Here is a 20,503-nt window from a genome sequence, read left to right as displayed (position 1 = left end):
GAACGACGTCAGAGCAGAAGTAGGCTACACTCTAAAAGCCAACCTGCCGTGGATGATATGGTTATCGCTTCTGATTCGAAGAGAGATTGGGGTGTACGCCTTTTTGTGTCAATTCGTATATCGAAATTGCCACAAAAGTGCGTACGCCTCCCTCTGTCTTCGCATCTGAAGCGATAACCCCTATCATTCCTGCACTCTCAGAACAAAACTTCACCGCATTGCCGCGAATGATAGAGTTACCGCTTCTGACTCGAAAAGAGAGAGGGGTGTACGCCTTTTTGTAGCAATTTATATACATAACAATTGTTACAAAAAGGCGTACACCCCTCTCTCCAAATCGGAAGCGATAACCCCAAAATTCGTGATAGTGCACTTTTTAGCGGGAGGCGTACGCCTTTTTTATGACAATTATGAGCAGCATATGTGTCACAAAAAAAGGCGTACGCCTCCAGTTTTCAACAAATCAGGGCAGATAACGATATCATTTGAGATGATGGTTGGTTTAGGAGCGTTATATGCGGTGAAGTTCATTTTTTAAGAGGACGGTTGGCGCACGACGTGCTATGCGGTGAAGTTCTGTTCTAAGAGTGTGGAACGCTTGGAGCACACTCTTAGAAACGAATTTCACCGCATAGCACGCTCCTAGCCAACCATAATCTCGAATGATATCGTTATCTGTCCTGATTTGTTGAAAACGGGAGGCGTACGCCATTTTTATGACAATTATGAAGTGCATAAGTGTCACAGAAACGGGGAATGCCTCCCGTTTCCAACAAACCAGGGCAGATAACCGATATCATTCGAGATTATGGTTGGCTAGGAGCGTGCTATGCAGTGAAGTTCATTTCTAAGAGTGCAGGACGTGCAATGCGGCGAAGTTCTGTTTCTAGAGCGGTCAAATAACGGCGAGGGAATGGAATGTCAAGTGCTGGAAAAGAATACCGTTTATCGTGTTCCCAGAACCGGCATCGTTAGTACCTCGGTGTACCTCCCGAGGGACCAATGCACCCCAAGACTTGCCACATCAGAAGTATTCCGAGAACACGACAGTCCTCACCTTGAATTTGACAGAGACCTTTGCCGTATCATTTTCGTAGACCCACTCCGATGACGCTTTACGGTGAGGTCTTACCGGTTTGATGGCTATTTGACATTGTAGTGCGGGTACTTATATCAAATGAATGGGGTAAAGACAGGCTACGAGGTACTATACGGTGTTATGAGTACAGCTATTAGTGCACGAGACAATTGAATGAAGTGTTTCGTAAGGTTAGTTGTACCTCTTTAGTATGCGTCATAATGTTCGCATGCTGGTCTGCTGTTTTCCTGCTCAGCGTTGTAGGTCATGTGGGACGAAAGCTTTTTATTATGAAAGTAGTTATACGTTGACCTCGCGAAGCGGTTCGTCCAGGCGTGTAGACATGGGATGTATAGGCAATAAACAGTGTAGCGTTGTGTGTGCATCATTTCGCTCATTGTGCAGTCTTGTACATGAACTCAATTAGTAATTAATTTCAATTCTAAGGGGTGAAAAATGTATTTTGCTTTCTAGAACATTTATGGTCAAGATAGAAGATGATAAAATAAACGCAAAAGCGACACGGACGGACAGAGGACAGCGTTTACTAGCAACACAGAATACACTGGAGCCCAGGATAGAAGCAGGTGTTCAGGTAGACGTTTTTTGACCCAGAACACTGTACAATGATCTGCAAAATAATCATAAACGGAATAAACGGCCCTCATAAATGTGCATTACAGGATGTGTTATTCTTTCTTTCTTTCTTTTTTCTTTACATTTTCAATTTGGCAAGTTGCATTTGACGAAGACACGTACACGCAACATTGCAAAGGAAACGTAAGCTTTACCACAAAGTCACCCGGTTGACCAGAGTTGGTTTAATCGCAAAATCTATTGCTTAGCCGTAGAGTTGTGCAGCATTCAAATTAAGGCGCCATAACACAATTTAATCAACCGTTGTAGGACGTATAATACGATGGAAAACGTCTATGTGTAATGAAGGGAATTTCGAACTCTCCCAATCACGAAATGATTTCTAAAAAAGACCGCCGTATTCTTGAAACTGGTGGTCTAAATGGGAGTCATCCTCAAGGATTTATAATAATAATAATGATAATAATATAAGATTTTATTTTGAACGGTGCCCATCAACAACCGAGAGGTCTGTCGGAATTCGGATGGCGCCCCAACAAGGTCAATGGCAGTATAAACATGGCTGAAGAATACAAAAACCAAAACATAAATAGCAAAACAAAAGCAAAACAAAACATCAAGAATATAAAGCAAACATCGGGAAAGCGTGGGAGTGTGGAAGAATTCAAAAGTGTCAATGTGATTGCGCATTAATGCTAAGAAGGGATGATGTAAAAGAGGAATAAGGCGAAAAAATGTCAACGTCATTGTTACGGCTAAGTGCGTTCATATGACGCCGGTATTATTTATTTATTAATACTACAAGCTGCAATGGCAGTCCAAGTAGGGAGGACATTAAAAGAAACATTCAAGAACAACACACTGCCTCGATTTTATGTAAGAACGAGGACACTGTAACACAAACACTGTTAAACAACGCGAACATTCCAATACTCCAGGTTCCTGCTTCACAACATAGCACACCGAAGGTCAGCCGTTGCACAGAGTGATACCTAGTGATACCGTCATAAACCTTTTAGTGCCAAGTAACATAACGTAAGTGTCACAAAAAGCCGTATGTCTCTCGGTCCCAACAAACCACACTCTTAAAAATGAACTTCACCGCATAGCACGCTCCTAGCCAACCATCATCTCGAATGATATCGCTATCTGCACTGATTTGCTGAAAACAGGGGGCGTACGCCATTTTTGTGACAATTATGAACAGCATAAGTGTCACAAAAAAGGCGTACGCCTAACGTTTTGAACAAATCAGGGCACATAGCGATGTGATTCGAGTTGATGGTTGGCTAGGAGCATGCTATGCGGTGAAGTTCATTTTTAAGAGTGCAGGCCAGCGAACTATGTCATTCTCGGGATGATGGCTGGGCTGGCTTGGCAGGGGTGTGTTATGCGGTGAAGGTCCCTTTCAGGAGTGTATCGTTGACGACCACGTTGGCAGTATCTTGACCAAGCATTGCACAAAATGATATCCTTATCACTCCTGATTTGTGGAGAGAGCAGGGCGTGCGCCTTTTTGCGGCAAGTGTCACAAAAAGACGTATGCCTCCCATTTTTAACCAATTATGGAACAGAACGATGTCATGCAGGATGGTGGTTTATTAGTTTCCCTGATTTATTTCCCCTAATTTGGCGTACTCCCTTTTTGTGACAATTATGCAGGACATAATTGTAACAGAAAAGGCGTACGCCACCTGTTTTCAACAAATGAGGGGAGAGAACGATGTCATTCGAGATGATGGTTGGTTAGGAGATGAAGTAAATGCCATTCCGTTTAATGCATTAAGTTTGCCGTGTGACTATAGGGTATTAGTCGGCAAGTGCCGACCATTGCTATGAATGATAGGGTTATCGCTTCTGATTCGAAGACAGGGGGAGGCGTACGCCTTTTCGTGTCAATTTTCATATATCGAAATTGCCACAAAAAGGCGTACGCCCCCGTCCCCTTCGAATCATAAGCGATAGCCCTACCATTCGTGGCAATGATTGGCGCACAGCGTGCTACGCGGCTTAGAGTGCAGATGTGCACGTGTCAAAGGAAAAATAGACACGAAACGCCAGCACTCAGGTTGTTCCGCGCCGCAGAGCATTAACTGTGCCGTGTTTTCTTCCACTTTTCTTTTTCTTTTTTATCTTCAGGGCCGTTCTTTTCCAGGGCCGTTCAGTGGAATCACCCCTCCCATTCGTTTCCAGTGTACGTAGTGTACTATAAAAACGAACGGACTAGAACCAACCTCTTTTGCACAAACTCAGAGAGACGGCGTTAGTCATTACCTGATATTACTGTATCTGAGAACTGGTTACTACCTTTTCCGTCAAATTTACTACCGTTCTGTGTTTGTCAAGGCGGATGCGTGCTTGAGCAATAAAAATGCAGGGAAATCTGCTAAATGCGAGTGGAGAAAATCTGATGTCTTTCAGATGGTGCGAATGCGGGAAGCGCCACTGCGTCGCTATGTTTTCAGGCCACACATTTAAAGTGCTTTCGGATGAGCTGAACAAATTTCAATCTTACAACAAATGTGGCGAAAAAAAAAGGATATTTGTACACTTGTTGAAAAAAAGAGTTATTTAGTAAACGAAGGTTTAGGGGTCCTTTCTGGGAACTAAACACGTGCGACTAAATGAGTGCCATAGAGCGTTGACTACATTTCACACTTTTCCCTCGCAGTCTAATAGTACATAACCTATGCGCAGAAATACTTTCAACTTGAATTACAATCATATGTCAAATGACAAAATCTTCTACCAGCTATTTCCTAATCGGTAGGCAGAAAATCACCTTGTTCCACCAAGCTCCCGCAGACCACATATTTACGTAGATTATTGCACTCAGGGGAGCATTTGCGAAGTCTAGGGACTACAGTCATGTCTCGCTTATCCAGAGTTCAGATATCCGGAAAACTCGTTGTCCGGACTACATTACCGGGAACGAGCCTGCTACCATTGGATTTTGTCTCGGTTATCCGGAATTCGTTATCCGTATCTGGACAGCAAGTACGGGGAACAGTCTTCCAGGACGTAGGTCATTCTGATTCGTTTATCCGGAAAAGCGTGAACGTCCTCAGTGCCTGACATGTACTGTGTTCGCATTATTTCGGAAAAGGACCACATATCACCGGGGCATTCTGTGCTGTTTGACTCCCCTTTCTCCAGAGGTCGCTCCCTTTTGGTGTGTGCAGGCACACGGTACAGATGGTAGACGATAAGCGAAAGAGGTGCCCTGTATCCACTGGGCGCAAGGAATCCACACATGAACGTCAATGTCCAGGCCGTCCGAAAGCCCTCGTTTGTCTTTTGGCCTATGCCAAATACATTTGCAAAAAGGCAAAGACATGTGCGCGGGACCAACTTCATTACCAAGACATTACCCTTCTTTGAGCAGCAGGGTGACTCTGAGAGCCGTGGCTGTGACCAAATTTCTGTCACACGCGTGCCAACTAATTTGAAGCAGCTCACTTTGCGTGAATTTTTGAAGTAACGATCTTTTCCTTGTTTTCTTTTCTTTAGCTATAAAGAGGTGTCCCCAATTTTTCGGGTTTCCCCGGAAGTTTGCTTGGTCCGGTTATCCGGAAATTCGTTATCCGGACGAAAAGGGACGACTCCCGAGGTGTCCGGATAATCGAGACATAACTGTATATGTAGTGCTGGAGAGTACCTTCGTGGTCAAGGAACTAAGATGGAAAGGGATTGCAATGTAGGATAAGAAGAAGCTGTGATAGTTCTCAAATTCGATGTGTGTGTTTTTTTTTGGGGGGGGGGGTTGGCAGGGGGGAGCGGGGGGTCTTCAGGGCCGGGGGGTCAGACAGAAGAAGAAAGGAATTAAGTACTGAATTTTGTGAACACATACTGACGCTCTCGCGTGCATTGATACCCATGGTCATGGAAGATGTGTGTTTCGCCAAGGGAGCTCAATGGGACCAACGTTATAAACGGGAGTTGACATGGAGAAGAAAAAAAGAAAGAAAGTACAGCTACCTTAGTTTAAGGGAAATAAAAAATTGTAAAAATATTGCAGTTACGTCGCTTCGATTATTTTCGGTGTGGCATCCGCGAATGCTGTTTAAATACTACAACCAACAGTTCGAGTGCATATACTATTTGAGAGTGATTTTGCTCATGAGGTGATCAAAGGCCAGTTTATGGAGAGTATTGCAAACGTTATCACTTTGTATTTTTTTAAATGATAAAATCACTTTCATCAAAATATTCGCACATTTAGTAATGAGTAACAATAATGCGAAATATCAGCATGTAAGTTATATTAGAAGCGTATTTTTTTATTAATTAAGTCATCCTCGCTCCCGGCGTTCGATTTTCCATTCGCCACAGATATGGAGGCGTTGTTGAGCTACATAAGGGAGCTTCCCGTTGCACATATTACGTATGGGGCGTGGATAATGTAGTAGAACTACAATGTAACGAAAAACAAACGGTGCCACGTAATGGAGCGTACGAGAAAACTATCCAAAACAGCACAACACGATAGGCTGGTACCTGCTTTCTCACACAGACGCTGGCAGGTACATATTTATATCTTTCTTCTCCAACGAACATGCATTTTTCTCACCCACTTGTCGTATATATGTAATTGTAAATATACTTCCCGTTACCAAAATAAAGGTGTTCTAAGTACGTCGTCCTTCATGGCCTTCATTTTTTTTTTCTAACTTGCAAAGCGAAAACGCCCTCTGCAGGAGTCCAAGGTCCTCACACTGTATGTATCCCAGCATGGAAAGCTCGGCAAGCGAAAGGCCCTATAGCATTGCTAAGGTGCGTCCGTGAGAACAGAGTTTTAATGCTGCGTACGCAAGGAAATATCGGGTGTGCTCTCCGCCCGCCCCGAACGTGGATATCGCGTGTGTAATGTGAACACGCTATTTCCTTGAGCACGCAAGGCGGACGCTATAACTAACACTCTGTTATACTCGTTGTGAGTTTTAGTATATCGTACGCAAAGGCGACAGCGTACGTTATACTAAACCTCACAGCCTTCCTCGAACTAGGTACTTCCCCGGAACTATAACAAGTGAAAGGAAGAGGAAGTGATAAGATTGACTGAAGTGATAAGAACGCAAACTGATTACGTACGTATTATGTGTCATTGTAACTCAGTTTAATGCAATAGAAGCACATGGAAGGAGCCGCACGCAGTGCAGGGCACTTACCGGGTGTACTGCGCTTGGTACTCGAACCTACTTTGATTGGCACAAACCCCACACGGAAATATAGTGTACCGGAAGCGAGGAACCATTCGAACTGTGTAGAATGAAAAGATGCAGTTTCCACCCCTATATCTTTTCGGTATAGACGAAGGTTTACCTTGACAAGGAGCGTAAGTTGGCAGAAGACCGTGACTGGAAACAGCCGCCCCTCGATTTCACGTAACAGTGTGCACCAATCAGGTTTCTGCATTCTGGAATAGGGCCGAGAGAATTTTGTGCAGTAAGACTGCGACTCGTCACTCTTTGCCAAATGCACGTGGTGCCCTTTCCACTTTTCCCCTCGCATGAATCGACTACTTTCACCCGCAGCACCGTGGCAAATATAGTGCTGTGAGATACAGGACGCAGATGGAACTCATAATGATAATAATATGTAACTGGGAAGAAAAGATGACAAAACCACTGTTGTGAGGGCGCGCGGAGAGGACGGGTAATTTGAGGTTGCCTCACGAGGGCAAATGAGGGTAAGTAAATCATCGTCACGTGGAGGTAAGAAGGAGCTTCCAGGTAAAGAATGAGGTGATGTGAATTTTTTTGAACAAATCTCAAGTGAGGTGAGGAGGAGCTTTTGTTGGCAGAAATTGAGGTGAGGGCATTTGTCCACCTCTGGCATTGGGTGCTCGACCAGCAGGGGAACTGAATCGCTACGCTTTTAAAGGACCTATCAAGCACCACTTCATATTGAACCTTCAGTATACCTACTTTGCTCGTATTGCTTTGCTTTCAGGTCACATTGGCGGGATGCTTCTCGGTGAGCCAAATGTTTCGTTAACGTCTTTTAGGCTGTACACAAACGCTCTAACCCCAACCCTGCGCCATTTAAAAAAGCCGCTAAGGCACATTTCATCAATGGTACATAGATTTACCCTGTGTTTAGTACTTCCCTGCTAGATGCTCCAGGTATTCCTTTTCATGTGCATTTTGACATGATTCACGAGACGTATGTATATTGTCAAGTGTATACGTTCGTGTCCCTGGACTGTTCAACAGTGCTTGTCGTTTCATCCTGTTTCTTTGTACGAATTTTGTATTGTATTGAAATAAAAATAAAAGATAGACTTTCTAGTTGCAAACGTTATCACTTTGTATTTTTTAAATGATAAAAATGATAAATGTACATAAAAAGTCACATAAAAATGAGTCACATAAAAATGATAATGATGATAAAAAAAATGATAATTTCGCAATACAGAAGGAGTCTCCAAATGTTGTTATTAGCCTGATCGACCAAGGGGCTAGTAACAAAAATGACAATGTACGCTAACTTGTATTATTTTCATCGTGAAATTCCTGCATTCGCTGTTCACGTCCGTGAAAATAAGTCAATTCGCTGGGATGTGACTGTTCGGTAATAGCACGGACCGTGGTAATAGGTTAATCAGACTACTATTTTTAGCATATACACCGTACACACGTTCTGTACCTGTATGGGAAGGGAAGAAGGGAAATGGAGCATTGTGCCAACTTCAATCTAGAGCGTCCGGAGTAGAATTCCAGATATAAGTTCCTATACCAACAGGCGTTTCACAAGCAAAGCACTCGCGATAACCAAACCACGCTTACAGTAACACATGGTTATATAGGAAATATATTCAGCGAGGTGTTCACGAAGGTTTATAGGGACCAGTAATACTTGCACACGCAACTGAGAAAGCATTTTCGGAATGCTATTGCGGATCGCTGGAGCAACACAGAACATAATGCACGCCTTGTCCAGGTGGAAAAACCGTTGAAATGGATACTTGCAAGTGGGTTATGGAACCAGTAATCGGTTTTCAGCTATAGGAATGAATTTCCGTTTTGAAGTCGATCCACTTGCAAGTGGATTATGGAGCCAGAAATGGATTTCCAGCTAGGAATCAATTTCCACTTTGAAATCCACATGCAAGGAGATCCACTTCCAAAGTGGAAATTGATTCCTGGCTGGAAATCCATTTCTGGTTCCATAATCCAATTGCAAGTGGATTGCAGAGCCAGAATAGACATCCAGCTGTCGCAGAATCAGGTTCCAAGTGAATTTAACAGGAACATCTTTGATGTCATTCCATCTCCGGAGCCACCCTGAAGCAGAAGCTACACCTTTGACTACTAACACCACTAATATCTCAGTGAAAGCACAAAATGTAGCGAATGTGAATATTTCACTTTACTACAAACCACAAAAATGGGTACATGTATTCGAGCATATTCCAAACACAACACATACTGCTAGACGACAATGCAGTCCAGTGGGTGGTAGTGGTCTGTTGATGGTGTCTTCTCACTCTGAGAACATTCTAGAAGTAACTCGAAGTTTAAGAACTTGATTACTGGGAATGCCTACTACGGACACATCGCACTCAACAGACTTTTTCGGCATCTCAGAAAAATAGCTGTCACACTTTAAGGCACGAACTGGTACCAGTAGACAGAAAATGCTGCTTCACCTGAAGACGACTTGGACTCACCCCAGCAATCCTGTCCATCTCAAAACTACAACACAGGACACAAACGACGAGTGAATAGGCGCGGACTGCTGCTTTTTCACTTGTCATCCTTGTCCTGTGTTGCTGCTTTGAGATGAATAGTCAACGCCACCTACCTCACATTGCAACTCATTGCCACTTTAATATCTGCAATCCTGTTTTGTGCAAAAATTACACTTCACAACATTATTATCAGCTTAATAGCCAGTAAAAAGTACCGCTGTCCATACCTGATTCCGAATGAACTGGGAATTCAGTTTCACTTAGAAAACATGTAGGAAAACATGTGGCAAAAGTACAGGCAATGCCATGCATAAATGGTAAATGTTTCCCTGCAACAATCACGCAACATATACCCCACTTCAGTCGCTGGCCCTTATTATGCACGATTCGTATAAGTACCTTGCAAGTATCTTCCATTTGTATGACTGATTTGTATGATGCATGACTTGTATGACAAACTGCCAGCTAAAAGACAAGGCATATAACAAAGTCAGTCACAAGGCAGAGCAGGAGTTCACCCACCAGCTAGGCTGGATTTACTATTTTAAATAACAGGTAATAACAGGGAGTAGATCTAAACATTCTGATAAACATACATAAACATCAAATGGCAATACTAGTCACCAGCGTATTGCAGTCCTTATATGCGTCGCTCGTAGTTTCTCGCGATATAGCTGGTGCACAAGGTGTAAGAAACTATACATAATACAGCGCTTGACGATATTCGTAACGGTATGATTCAACAACATCACTTCTTTTGCCCGTTTTGAAGAGTTGAAGGACGGGAACAGCTACCGACGTGACTACGGCCTACCGCAACGACATTTCAAAACACGCACTGATGCAGATGGCGCTCAGCCTGCTCGTCTTGTAGACTTCGTGGCCATTAAAGTTCGATTTCAACGACAACATAGACAAGGTCTCCTACCTAGCCTCATTACCTAGTCTCGAGTTTTTAAGTAATGGATCTATACCACCAGCTCGCTTGCTACCTCTCTCTCTCCTCGTTTCTAGTATATTTGCCGACGAAAAAGTAACTTAAATGATCTGCGGTATGATTTGCGGTAGGACCATAAACGACTGACATATTATGAAATGCAAATTAAGGTTATCATGTGTGTTGCAAAAACGCCCGGTGCACGTACCTGCATGCACCTGCATGTATTATGCTATTGTATGCACCTGCAAGGAATGCAGGGCGTTTTCAGTTCACCCCGATGAAGATTCGTATTTCTAGGGCAGGTGTCAGAATTACAGTGGACCTGGGATAGGTCCACTTGCCAACGAAGTGGACTTACCACATCCACTTCTCACTCTAGAACTAGATGGTAGGCACATCAAGTTCAGCTGGAGCCTGTTTTAAACCAGTTGGAATCCACTAGACAGTCAAGTGGAACCAGAGGGAAGACACAACCAGTTCAACTGGAGCCTGGGAAAAACCAGTTGGAAACACTTGGCAGTCAAATGGAGCCAGATGATAGGCTGGTCCAGTTCAACTGGAGCCTGGATAAAACCAATTGGAAACCACTTAGTAATCAAGTGGAACCAGATGGAAGCACATCCAGTTCAACTGAGCTCCGGTAAAAACAGTTGGAAACGACTTGGCAGTCAAGTGGAACCAGATGGTAGGCACATCCAGTTCAAATGGAGACTGGGTAAAGCCAGTGGGAAACCACTTCACCCTGAACCAGAAATAGGTTTTCTGCTTTAAATCACTTTGGCATACAAATGGATCCACTTCGGATTCCAGTTCAGATTTTCACCTTGCCGAAGCCACTACTCTCACGGCGCAGGCAGTCGATGGCCTCAATACAAATAGCACATGAAACAGATTTTTGTACCCGTACATTTGGCTACACTGATTTGTTCACAAATCTGACCGGTGCGTTGAGCCCCCATCGCGTAATACTCACTGAATTTCTGCAGCTTCCTCTGTACACGGGATGTACTTTGTCGACCTGTATCAAGACGACATGGACGTATGCGGTATACCTGCTAACGGGAGTTCGAAACTAAAATACCTTGGCAGTGATGAATACATTTTTGTAAGACAGATGTTCTTCCTGCTGCTCATCGCGGCCAGTAAAAACATGTGTTTTCGCCTCATTAGTCAACAAGAAGGTTTAGGTTTCGCCTGCACGTGTGTTCCGATTCTGGTACAATGACACGTAGTTTATGTTGCATATCCCTTCGAACATTTGCGCGTTCCTTCGCCTCCACAAGCGCGACAGCGCCCTGTTTAATACATGGTTTCGAAATACCACATGATATGGAGAAATAGCGCGAACGCGCGAATGCACGCAGACGCAACTTGAAACTCGGCATGGCGAACATGATATAACGTGGAGTTTTACTCCACACCAAAGAGAGCTCAATGGAGTGTCTGCACGCACACGGCCTTGTGCCGAGGACGAGGAAATGTCCCTTCTGCGACAGTATCCTCACGACAGAGATAACGGAAAGCAAACTTGGCAGATTCAGGAGCCTCAAAAATCGGGGATAATGGGCCTTTCCAACAATAAGCGACAACGAGCACCTGGCTTGAAGGCACACATCTGTCAGCAAGACAGGTGGCCGGATTAACTTACGCGTTCAGTGGAAACATCCCTTACTCTTGTTGGATTTCTCTGGCGCCGAGATTGCAGACGCCACAATCAGGATGCATTTGACAAAATTGTAGACGACATTAGGGGCGCGTATCCAGGTTTGGACTAAAAATACTGCCTTGAGAATCTTCTCAATTCATTTTCCGATACCAGCGCAAGGCAGAATTGCTTCATTTCAAACACACTCATGTGAGTATGAAATCGTGCATCTATAGCACTCCATAAACCATCAAATGCCACACTGACAATGTTTTTCTTTTGCAGTCTTTCAATCATTGACGAAGCCTCTAAGCAAACATTTACAGATGCCAGGGCCGGTGCTATAGGGGTGTGCGGGGCCTGAGGCAAAGGCACATCACGGGGCCTACGGGGCATAAGGCGGTCGCCTTACTCGCCCTCCCCTATCGCCGGCCCTGACAGATGCACATCCTATGTGAACTCCACTGACCCATATTCTACATGAACTGACTGACCCTCCAGCATCAACCTAACCCAACGTTGGTCAGTCTGCGCATCGCATACATATTCTACACATTCGACAATCAATGCTCTAGATATCAACCTGGCATACACATCACGCACCGTGTTATCTCACCTTCGACATTATACTGGCACAAGTCCTTTTCCTTCTCGCCCAAGTGAAAGAAACACACATTATGTTCGTTTCTATTTCCTCCTTTTTCTCATTGAGGTTTCCTACTGTGCAAAGATTACCAGCTGCTATTCGCTGGATCGACCCATAGGAGGCGACACCGTCAGCTTTCTAGTGTGGATAACACGCCGGCCGATGTTCGGAGTTGATGTCCGTAATTGCAGTATATATTCACAGGAAGATTACTTCTACCTCGATTGCACGGTATATTGCTCCACCTACTGCACTGAACGCGGAATAAACGTCTTGTTGCAGACGACGCGAGGAAGCTATCTAGTAAGCTAGCTAATAAAATTTTTGAATTTTTGAACAGAGTAGAACTTGGTTGTCTGGGATGTGAGTTTGATAAGATACGCAGTACGCGCTTCTGCAGGGTTTCTAAGGGTGCTGGCTAAGTCTCCTAAGTATTACCGCATGATTCTAGACAATACATCAGGTGACACTGCACAAGGGGAAAGTATGATGATCTCATTATGGTTAACGGGAACAACTCTCTTCCTTTTACGCAAAATACCCACATGCTTAGGAAAGTTTGGTACATATGTATGCAATATGAGGTCGCCAGTGCAAAAATACATCAAAGAAATACACCAAGGCATTTCATGCTGCCTACATTCCCTATCGCTGTGTCGTTTATCCGTATTGAAAAATTGTTCAAATCAAGGAATTTATTATGTGATCGAAAAACGAGATATGTTGTTTTTGTGAGATTTGATGTGGTGCATTTGCTCTAGCCATTTAAATAGCCGAGAGATGTCCCGAGTTATTTTGGACTGAATGTTTTTAATACAAGTATTCGTAAAAAAAAAAAATAGTGCTGTATCATGTGCATGTAGTATACATTTAGAGGTTACTGCTGTCAGAACACCGTTTATATACAGTTGAACGAGGATCGGGTCGCAGTGCGTATCCCTGTGGGGCTCCCACGTGTATCTGCAATGGAGACGACACTGACTCATTTATGTTAACTACTTGTATCCTATCTGCTAAGTAGGTCTCAAAAAAAAAACTTCAAAGAATGGCCCCCTAAACCATATTTCCATAATTTTTTAATCAAAATGTCATGATCTACTGTATATCGAAAGCTTTTGCGAGGTTCAGAAAGAGAACAACACAAATTCCGCCATTATTTAAAGCAGAGTTAGTACTCTGTGCTGCAGACAGAACCGCTGATGCAGCCGATCTAGAACAACGAAAACCATGTTGGTTGTTACTGATTAATTTGTTATCCGCCAAAAATTTCGTAAGTCTGACAGTTAACTTTTCAAACACAATGTTAAGGGCACTGAGCACAGGGGTATAGGACGATAATTTGATCATGCTTCCTGGAAACCACCACCACCCTAGTACAATATATCGACTGAAAGAAATGCGAAAACAGGCCTTCGGAGACTCACAGAACAACTTTATTTTGATGCTGATTGGGGAATTCCATCGCCAGGGAGGGAGGGAGACTCGCGACAGGAAAACTGGCAAACAACCATTGTATTACCCTAACTATATTACATTGTTGAATGTACTTCGTAATGGAATATGGGGTAAATCCTATATGAAAAACTTTCTCTTTCTGTCAAAGAATGTTACATTGCCTTGGCAAATTGCAGAGTTTGTTGTTTTTCACCTTTCTGGATTCCACATTGGACATGGATCCTTATTGTGAAGGGGCTCATCATTTCATTCCCCGCATCACCACCAGCCATGCCACCAGCAATGGAGTAAAGTACCGCCCCCTGGCGATGAAGCTCCCCGTTCATCATCTCCTAATAAAGTTGTTGTTTGTAGAGTTTCGTTCAAGAATTCAAATTTATTTCAATTAAAATTCGATAAAGTTATTTGTAGCACATGGCAAAAGTTTACTCCACATAAATGTCGTTGAAGGCATAATAGAGATCGAACTAAAGAGCCTTTTGGTTCAAGTATAGTATACTAACCGATCGCGAAGAAGAACAGAGACACACGCATGTACTGTAATGTGATGTACATGTACATAGCGTACTTTTTTTAGACAGTTACTGGAGCGCCCCGCATACATCCGTTCACTTTGCATATTACCAAAACCAGAGCTTTTTCCAAAACCTGTCCTAAGTAAACGCTGTAATGTTAGCGAACTAGCGACTTCTGCTTATTCGAACAAATGCATTTGTAAGTATGTCTTCATTGAACCAGGCTTTTGCAAAACATTTGTACACAATGCAAAATGACACGTGACATTGCACACTGATCCAACACAGAACACGTCCATAGCAGAGAACAGCCGGAGCAGCCATCGATTGAGATCAATGACCATTGAGAATGCACGTAGCACCACCTAGCGTGTAACGTACGTGTCAGCCCGTCAGGAAACATTGGATCCAATGCTCTTTGAGAAGTTGACGCGTTACACGCTTGGTGGCGCTACGTGCATTTTCAATGGTCACTGGTTTCAATGGTCGTTGAAAGCAGCCCGTGTGACAGGGTTTAACGCATTTCGTGAATTTAGGTTCATGCGGGTCCTGGCATTGTTTCATCCCTGTACTAACCGTGTTCTTTAATAACAGAAGACCTATCCCGAACAAAAATTGCGAATGGACGCAGCAGTTACCTTTTGGTCTTGATTCGCAACAGAGGCTTGTTCCACATATAGTTTCGCTCGGCGACCGCAGTGCCGATCAGGCCCCTGATACAGCTGCCATACTAGTGGATATAGTGTATGTCGTATTGCGCGCCGTTCCGCTGTCCTGTGATGGCGTCTCTACCAAAGAAAAGAAAGCCGGTTACACAATACTGTGACAGCAGCATATCCAGCTTGGGTTTTTTAGGGTTTAATTGCTGTGGTTTGCTGGTGTACCAACTGCCGTCTCTTTTCTCGATGTAGAAGAAAACAGCTGCTTCAGTTGCGCCATGCAGCTTTACAGGTGCAACTGGAGGAACGCACCGTACGAGGGAATTGTGAGACCTATAACAAAGATTACGTCATTACGTGGCAAGTACTTGACACGTAGTCCAACACGTTATTTGTGTTGTTGTACAGCTAACGATTCCAGGGGCGCGGATCCAGGATTTTTTTCTGAGGAGGGGACCAGTCATGTACAGCATGCCGGGCACGCGATCTAGGGTCAAGGAAATACTATTTGAAGACAGGAATTGAGAAGGGGGTCAGTACATCCGGACCCCCCCCCCCCCTCCTCTCTAGATCCGCCCCTGAATGATTCAGGAATTATGGGCATGACTGTAGAAATCGGAACGCTTCGTTGTTGTGTGTTCTGTGAACGCAATAAGTTGTTCATTCACCCAGGTTATGACGCTTGCCGCTACGGGCCATGGGCGTACCGAAAGGGGGCAAGGGGATGACCACGCCCAGAGCTCCAAGTTAACTTGTGAACATTGTAGCTTTTAGACATAGGTCGTCATGATTATTATCTGACGTCATATGTGAACCTCAGAACACTCGCACAGTACGCCGTGCCCATTTCTAGGGAAAGAGGGAACGCACGCTTTGCCTTCTCCCTTGGAAAAAATCCTGGGAACGCCCATGCTGTGGACTGAGTCGAAAGTCACAAGCGCCAGAGGCGTTTGTATGTGCGCGGGAATGCATGTGCAGTGCGTAGAGAGGGTGCTATACTCTAACGGAATAAGGTTTTCTTCTTTTGTTTTCACCGACCACGACCACTTTTATGTAAATGATTCGAGGGAATTGTACTTACGTTCAAAGACACGTTGTAGCTGACGCTTTCTTTGACTTGCGAAATGCACTTCTCCTTGATTACCGTCACGTCGCCGTCAATTTCTTCTTCTAATTCGTACGTTCCGTAAGTTCGAATTCCTAAAGAATTCACTCAGGGACTGTACTTCCAGAAACCCGCAGTAGAGACGCAACATAATTCCGAAACTGATCGGTTTGCGCAGGTAATTGTACGCGGCACAGTTGCGCGCTTTCGGCCATATGTGGCGCTGTAGGACATGGTTCGGAACACCCTCAAACGTCGTGCAACAAGCTTGATCCTGTAGCAAGCAGTGACAACAAAGACAGTTTCCTCGTGGCACTGAACTCGAAGAAAGTCGCACAAAGTAACACCCTTCTCTCAAAGAATTCAGAGAATTCTCAAACAAAAGAACATTCTGGCGGAATACCGCCAAAACGTAGAACTTTCTCCACGCGCACACAGCGTAGGGAGGAGGAAAGAGCCAACGACGAAGGGGGACTTTCTTTTTTTTTTTTTTTTTTTTTTGCGCGGGATTTTTCCAGGACTACCATGTTTCTCTGTTTAATACGACGATGCCAAATAAGAACACGCAGGTCCACGCGTACCCACTCGAGAAAGAGAGAGTATGTGTTTGTTTTCTACACCCGTAAATGTCAAAAGTAGGTACTTCCTCGCAATAAGTGTCAACTGATGGAGAACATTTCCCCTTTTCAAGACATGTCCCTCAATCACGTACAACAGTTTGCCTTTTTTATATGATTATTATCGGGAAAACAGCTTACTGTTGCTAAGGAATTGCCTTGGCAGAACGAAGTACGTCCACCAAACAACCATTTTTACACGGGAGAATATTCCACGTTTTTAATGGCACCAGCCTTTGAACAGTAGGGCACCTAGCCCACTGAACAGAAAAGTCCTGCTGAGTTAAGCCTAACCGCCCGCTTCCTCTCCCCCTGCTTTCTCCATTTTTTACAGGGATTTTGCAAAAACCATAGGTGCATTATTTAGTGGGGATATGCTCAAACATGAGAGTACTTCCTGTGGGAACACTACCACCACTTGCTCACTACTCTGTAATACTTCAATTTTATAAAAGGACGCGGGTAAAATTTTCCAACCTATCTACCAGAAATACGCAGACGGTACCAGGACCTTGGAGAGCAACTTCCTAATCTTGAACATCAGAGAACTGATGTTCTGAGGCTGGAACAACATAGGAAGGACAAATACATACAAAGCCTCAATTTGCCTAAGAAATTAACGATGAAAAATGAAAGTCACTGAAAAGGTTAGCCAGCTATAGGACTCGAACCCACACCTTCTGGATTACCTCGTAATCTGGTAACCTGGTATCCGGTAATCCAGGTTATGTGGATTCCCGTCCTACAGCTGTCTAACCTTTTCAGTGACTTTCATCTTTCATCATTCCTAATCTTGTTGCGTTGTCACTGCGCCGCAAAATAAAGAGAGAGAGAGAGAGAGAGGAACAGAAAGAATAGACGCAATCCGCATAATAGAAGCGGTGCAGCGCATGTGATCGCTTTTATGTTCCTCATTGAATGGCGTGCAGCTTTTATTGTCCACAACGACGCTGCTGTATTTTTGGGCGCACCGAACCTCGCGGGACCATTATTTCCGCCCACGCAACCAGGGACCATTTTTCCGGGACCATTTTTTCCGGAACCCGTCGCTGCTGTGGCCGAAGTGCGAGATAGGGTGTAGTATAAATTCACAAAAAAAGACGTTCTAGGCCACCAAATTTCACAACGCTTACATTTTTCGATTCGGTATATGATACTCTCTCACTTATATGCAATATCTGCGTTTCAAACGCTTTCACGAATTTTTAAAAGTCAGTGGTACCGGTAACGAACTATACATCCCAACTTAACGGTCCTCAAACCATGAAAAGTTAGCTAAGAGGCAAGCGAGCTGGTGAAGTTGATGCATAATGTAAAACCCCGAGACTCGGGAACACGTCTTGGTGTCTGCCCTTTCGCTTTCTCTACACTCAAATCACAGTGTTGAAACTGGTGAAGAAAGGCGCCATTCAAAGGAAAATAAAATAGGACTGCTTGAGCAGCTCTTTCACCGGCTCTTGTCGTTCGTTCACCACACATGCTGTGCCAATATGAAAGAAAATACGTGCTTCCGTTACTTACGTCACGTCGACATCTCTTTCCGCGTCGGAGACCCGGAGATCCACGCAGGAAAGTCGAGGAGCAATTTTACAATGCGAATTTAGCTACTGCACTCAGATCCAATTCATAATTTTGCTTGTCCCCGTGGGAGGTGACTCGGGACGTGACCCGACGCCGAATGTTATCTTTAACCTCGTTTTCTTCATTTTGACACGCGCAGCCCCAATGACACATTACCTGTAGCTTTTGGGTCAAAAACATCGTGGATGTCACGAAGAAAGTGGAAGAATCACTGATTGGGAGCGATACCCAGATTTTTCCACTCTCCAGGAAACAGTTTGTGCTACGGACATGGAGCGGCCTCTGTTTACAAACATGTGACGTTCGAGGTTATATTTTGCTGTGGTGCACAAGAAGCGCGAAGAACGCGTCGGCTGATAGGCCGAAAAGGCTGATAAGGTTGATAGGTACCCACCAGCGTGCTTTGCGCGGCGGCGAAACGTAATCGATGACGCAGGGGCGCAAGTCACCTGTAGTACCTCGTGCTGCCATAATCAATCAGTTTGGGAGCTACAAGTGGCTCCATGTTGTCAATTCGACGATTTTCATCTATCTATCATTCGTGCTATCATTTTTCAGAGGTAAGGCGGTTCGGACACACGTGTTTTATTGCGTCACGCCTGCATTGTACTGCACGCCCGGATATATGAGGGGAAATAATTCTTTTTCTACGCGCCATACTTGGCGAGTCCTTTGACCTTATGCGAGACCCTTGACCCAGGGTTGATTACTGACAATAATAGAGAGTGCTAGTATACCATTGATAACGCCACCCCGAAGCTACAAATGGCAGCGTGCCAGTAAATGGCAGTGTGCATGACTGTTGCTTGAGTGCGGTAGACATCTACTTCGGAAGTCATGCACGTTATCGACAGCTTACACCTCTTAAACACCTCTCAAAATTGCTGACAGAAGACATATACAGAAGGCAGTGGTTACAAGTGGACAGACGTGCATCCTTGCTTCACCAGTTTGACCCGGACCTGAAATTCCGTGTTCCATCCAGCATGCTGCGACCTATACAAACACTTTTGCACCGGTTTCGCCTTAACGTTCCGTGTGGTCAACAGTGTCTCCATAAAGTCGGCAGGCCTAGTTCAGCAACTGGCCAACGAAGGGTGATTTTTATCTTACCACTTTACGGTCCTTAACCGGTCCAGTTACGTCCATCGTGTCGATACATCCATACGTCGACGTTACATCCAACGAGCCTTTACATCAATCGGTGGATGTAACGAATGCATGGTTGGGTGCTATGGCACGTTGGATGTAGTGGCCTGATACCCTCAGGACTCAGGTCGTTGGGATGCATTGAAGTGAAAAAGTATCACCAGGAATTCCCCACCTTCTTCAATCGTGGTGCAAACTCAACACACCTATACGGTGTAATGTTGCAGTGAATGAGGCAATTAAGCATCGAAGGACAAACTCAACGCAAAGCCTCAAGACGCCCAATTGCATACTTCCAATTGAATGATGACAGTTGAAGAAAAGGCACCAGCAGCGGGATTCGGATCCACACCCCCTGATTGTCGGTCAGGGGCGCAATCAGCATGGCTTGGTACGTTGGAGAAAGGGTAGCTAGTATGGTAAAGCTTGGTATAATTGGTAAAACTTGGTAAAACTTGTAGCATCTTTGACTGACAACCAGAAGGTGTGGGTTCGAATACCAGCTCGCGTGGCTTAGTGGTTAGCGCGCTTGCAATGTCACGTCGGGACTGGGAGGTACCCTGGGATAGTGGGAGGGTTCGAATCCCGGTGCCGGGTTCCTGTGCTTTCTGAGTTTCTTCCTGGGTTTTCCCTAGACGGACTGTCAGACATATGTCGTCACAGTTCCCTTAGAAGTCTGCCCAGGACGCATGTTCCCCTAGAGCGCGTGACGTTGCCCACCTCTGTGAGGCCGACAATGACGAGCTCTTTCAGCACCACCACGTGGGTTCGTATCCCACAGCCGGTGACTTTATTTCAACTGTCATCATTCAATACCTATACG

General features: G+C 44.5%; 2 protein-coding genes across 7 annotated transcripts in view; one reads left to right on the top strand and one right to left on the bottom strand.

The window, feature by feature from the left end:
* The window catches only part of LOC135388881 (arylsulfatase B-like), a 55,712-nt gene extending 37,072 nt beyond the window's left edge, over positions 1-18,640 (bottom strand). For 2 of the 6 annotated variants that reach the window (XM_064618739.1, XM_064618744.1), the window contains exon 1: positions 18,472-18,640. The gene's annotated coding sequence lies outside the window, so the exon portion shown is untranslated. Of the gene's footprint in view, positions 1-6,843; positions 6,935-6,997; positions 7,092-11,281; positions 11,347-15,207; positions 15,358-16,309; positions 16,434-18,471 lie in introns of those variants that run through there. The other 4 variants (XM_064618740.1, XM_064618741.1, XM_064618742.1 and 1 more) reach the window with 4 other exon arrangements.
* A 392-nt stretch (positions 18,641-19,032) lies between these two features.
* LOC135388878 (DNA helicase MCM9-like) overlaps positions 19,033-20,503 on the top strand; it is a 50,744-nt gene continuing 49,273 nt past the window's right edge. The window contains exon 1 of the mRNA XM_064618735.1: positions 19,033-19,091. The gene's annotated coding sequence lies outside the window, so the exon portion shown is untranslated. The remainder of the gene's footprint in view (positions 19,092-20,503) is intronic.

This window comes from Ornithodoros turicata, chromosome 3 (assembly GCF_037126465.1).
Source record: "Ornithodoros turicata isolate Travis chromosome 3, ASM3712646v1, whole genome shotgun sequence".
In the NCBI taxonomy this organism is placed as follows: domain Eukaryota; kingdom Metazoa; phylum Arthropoda; class Arachnida; order Ixodida; family Argasidae; genus Ornithodoros; species Ornithodoros turicata.
This window is presented reverse-complemented; position numbering and strand designations above follow the sequence as displayed.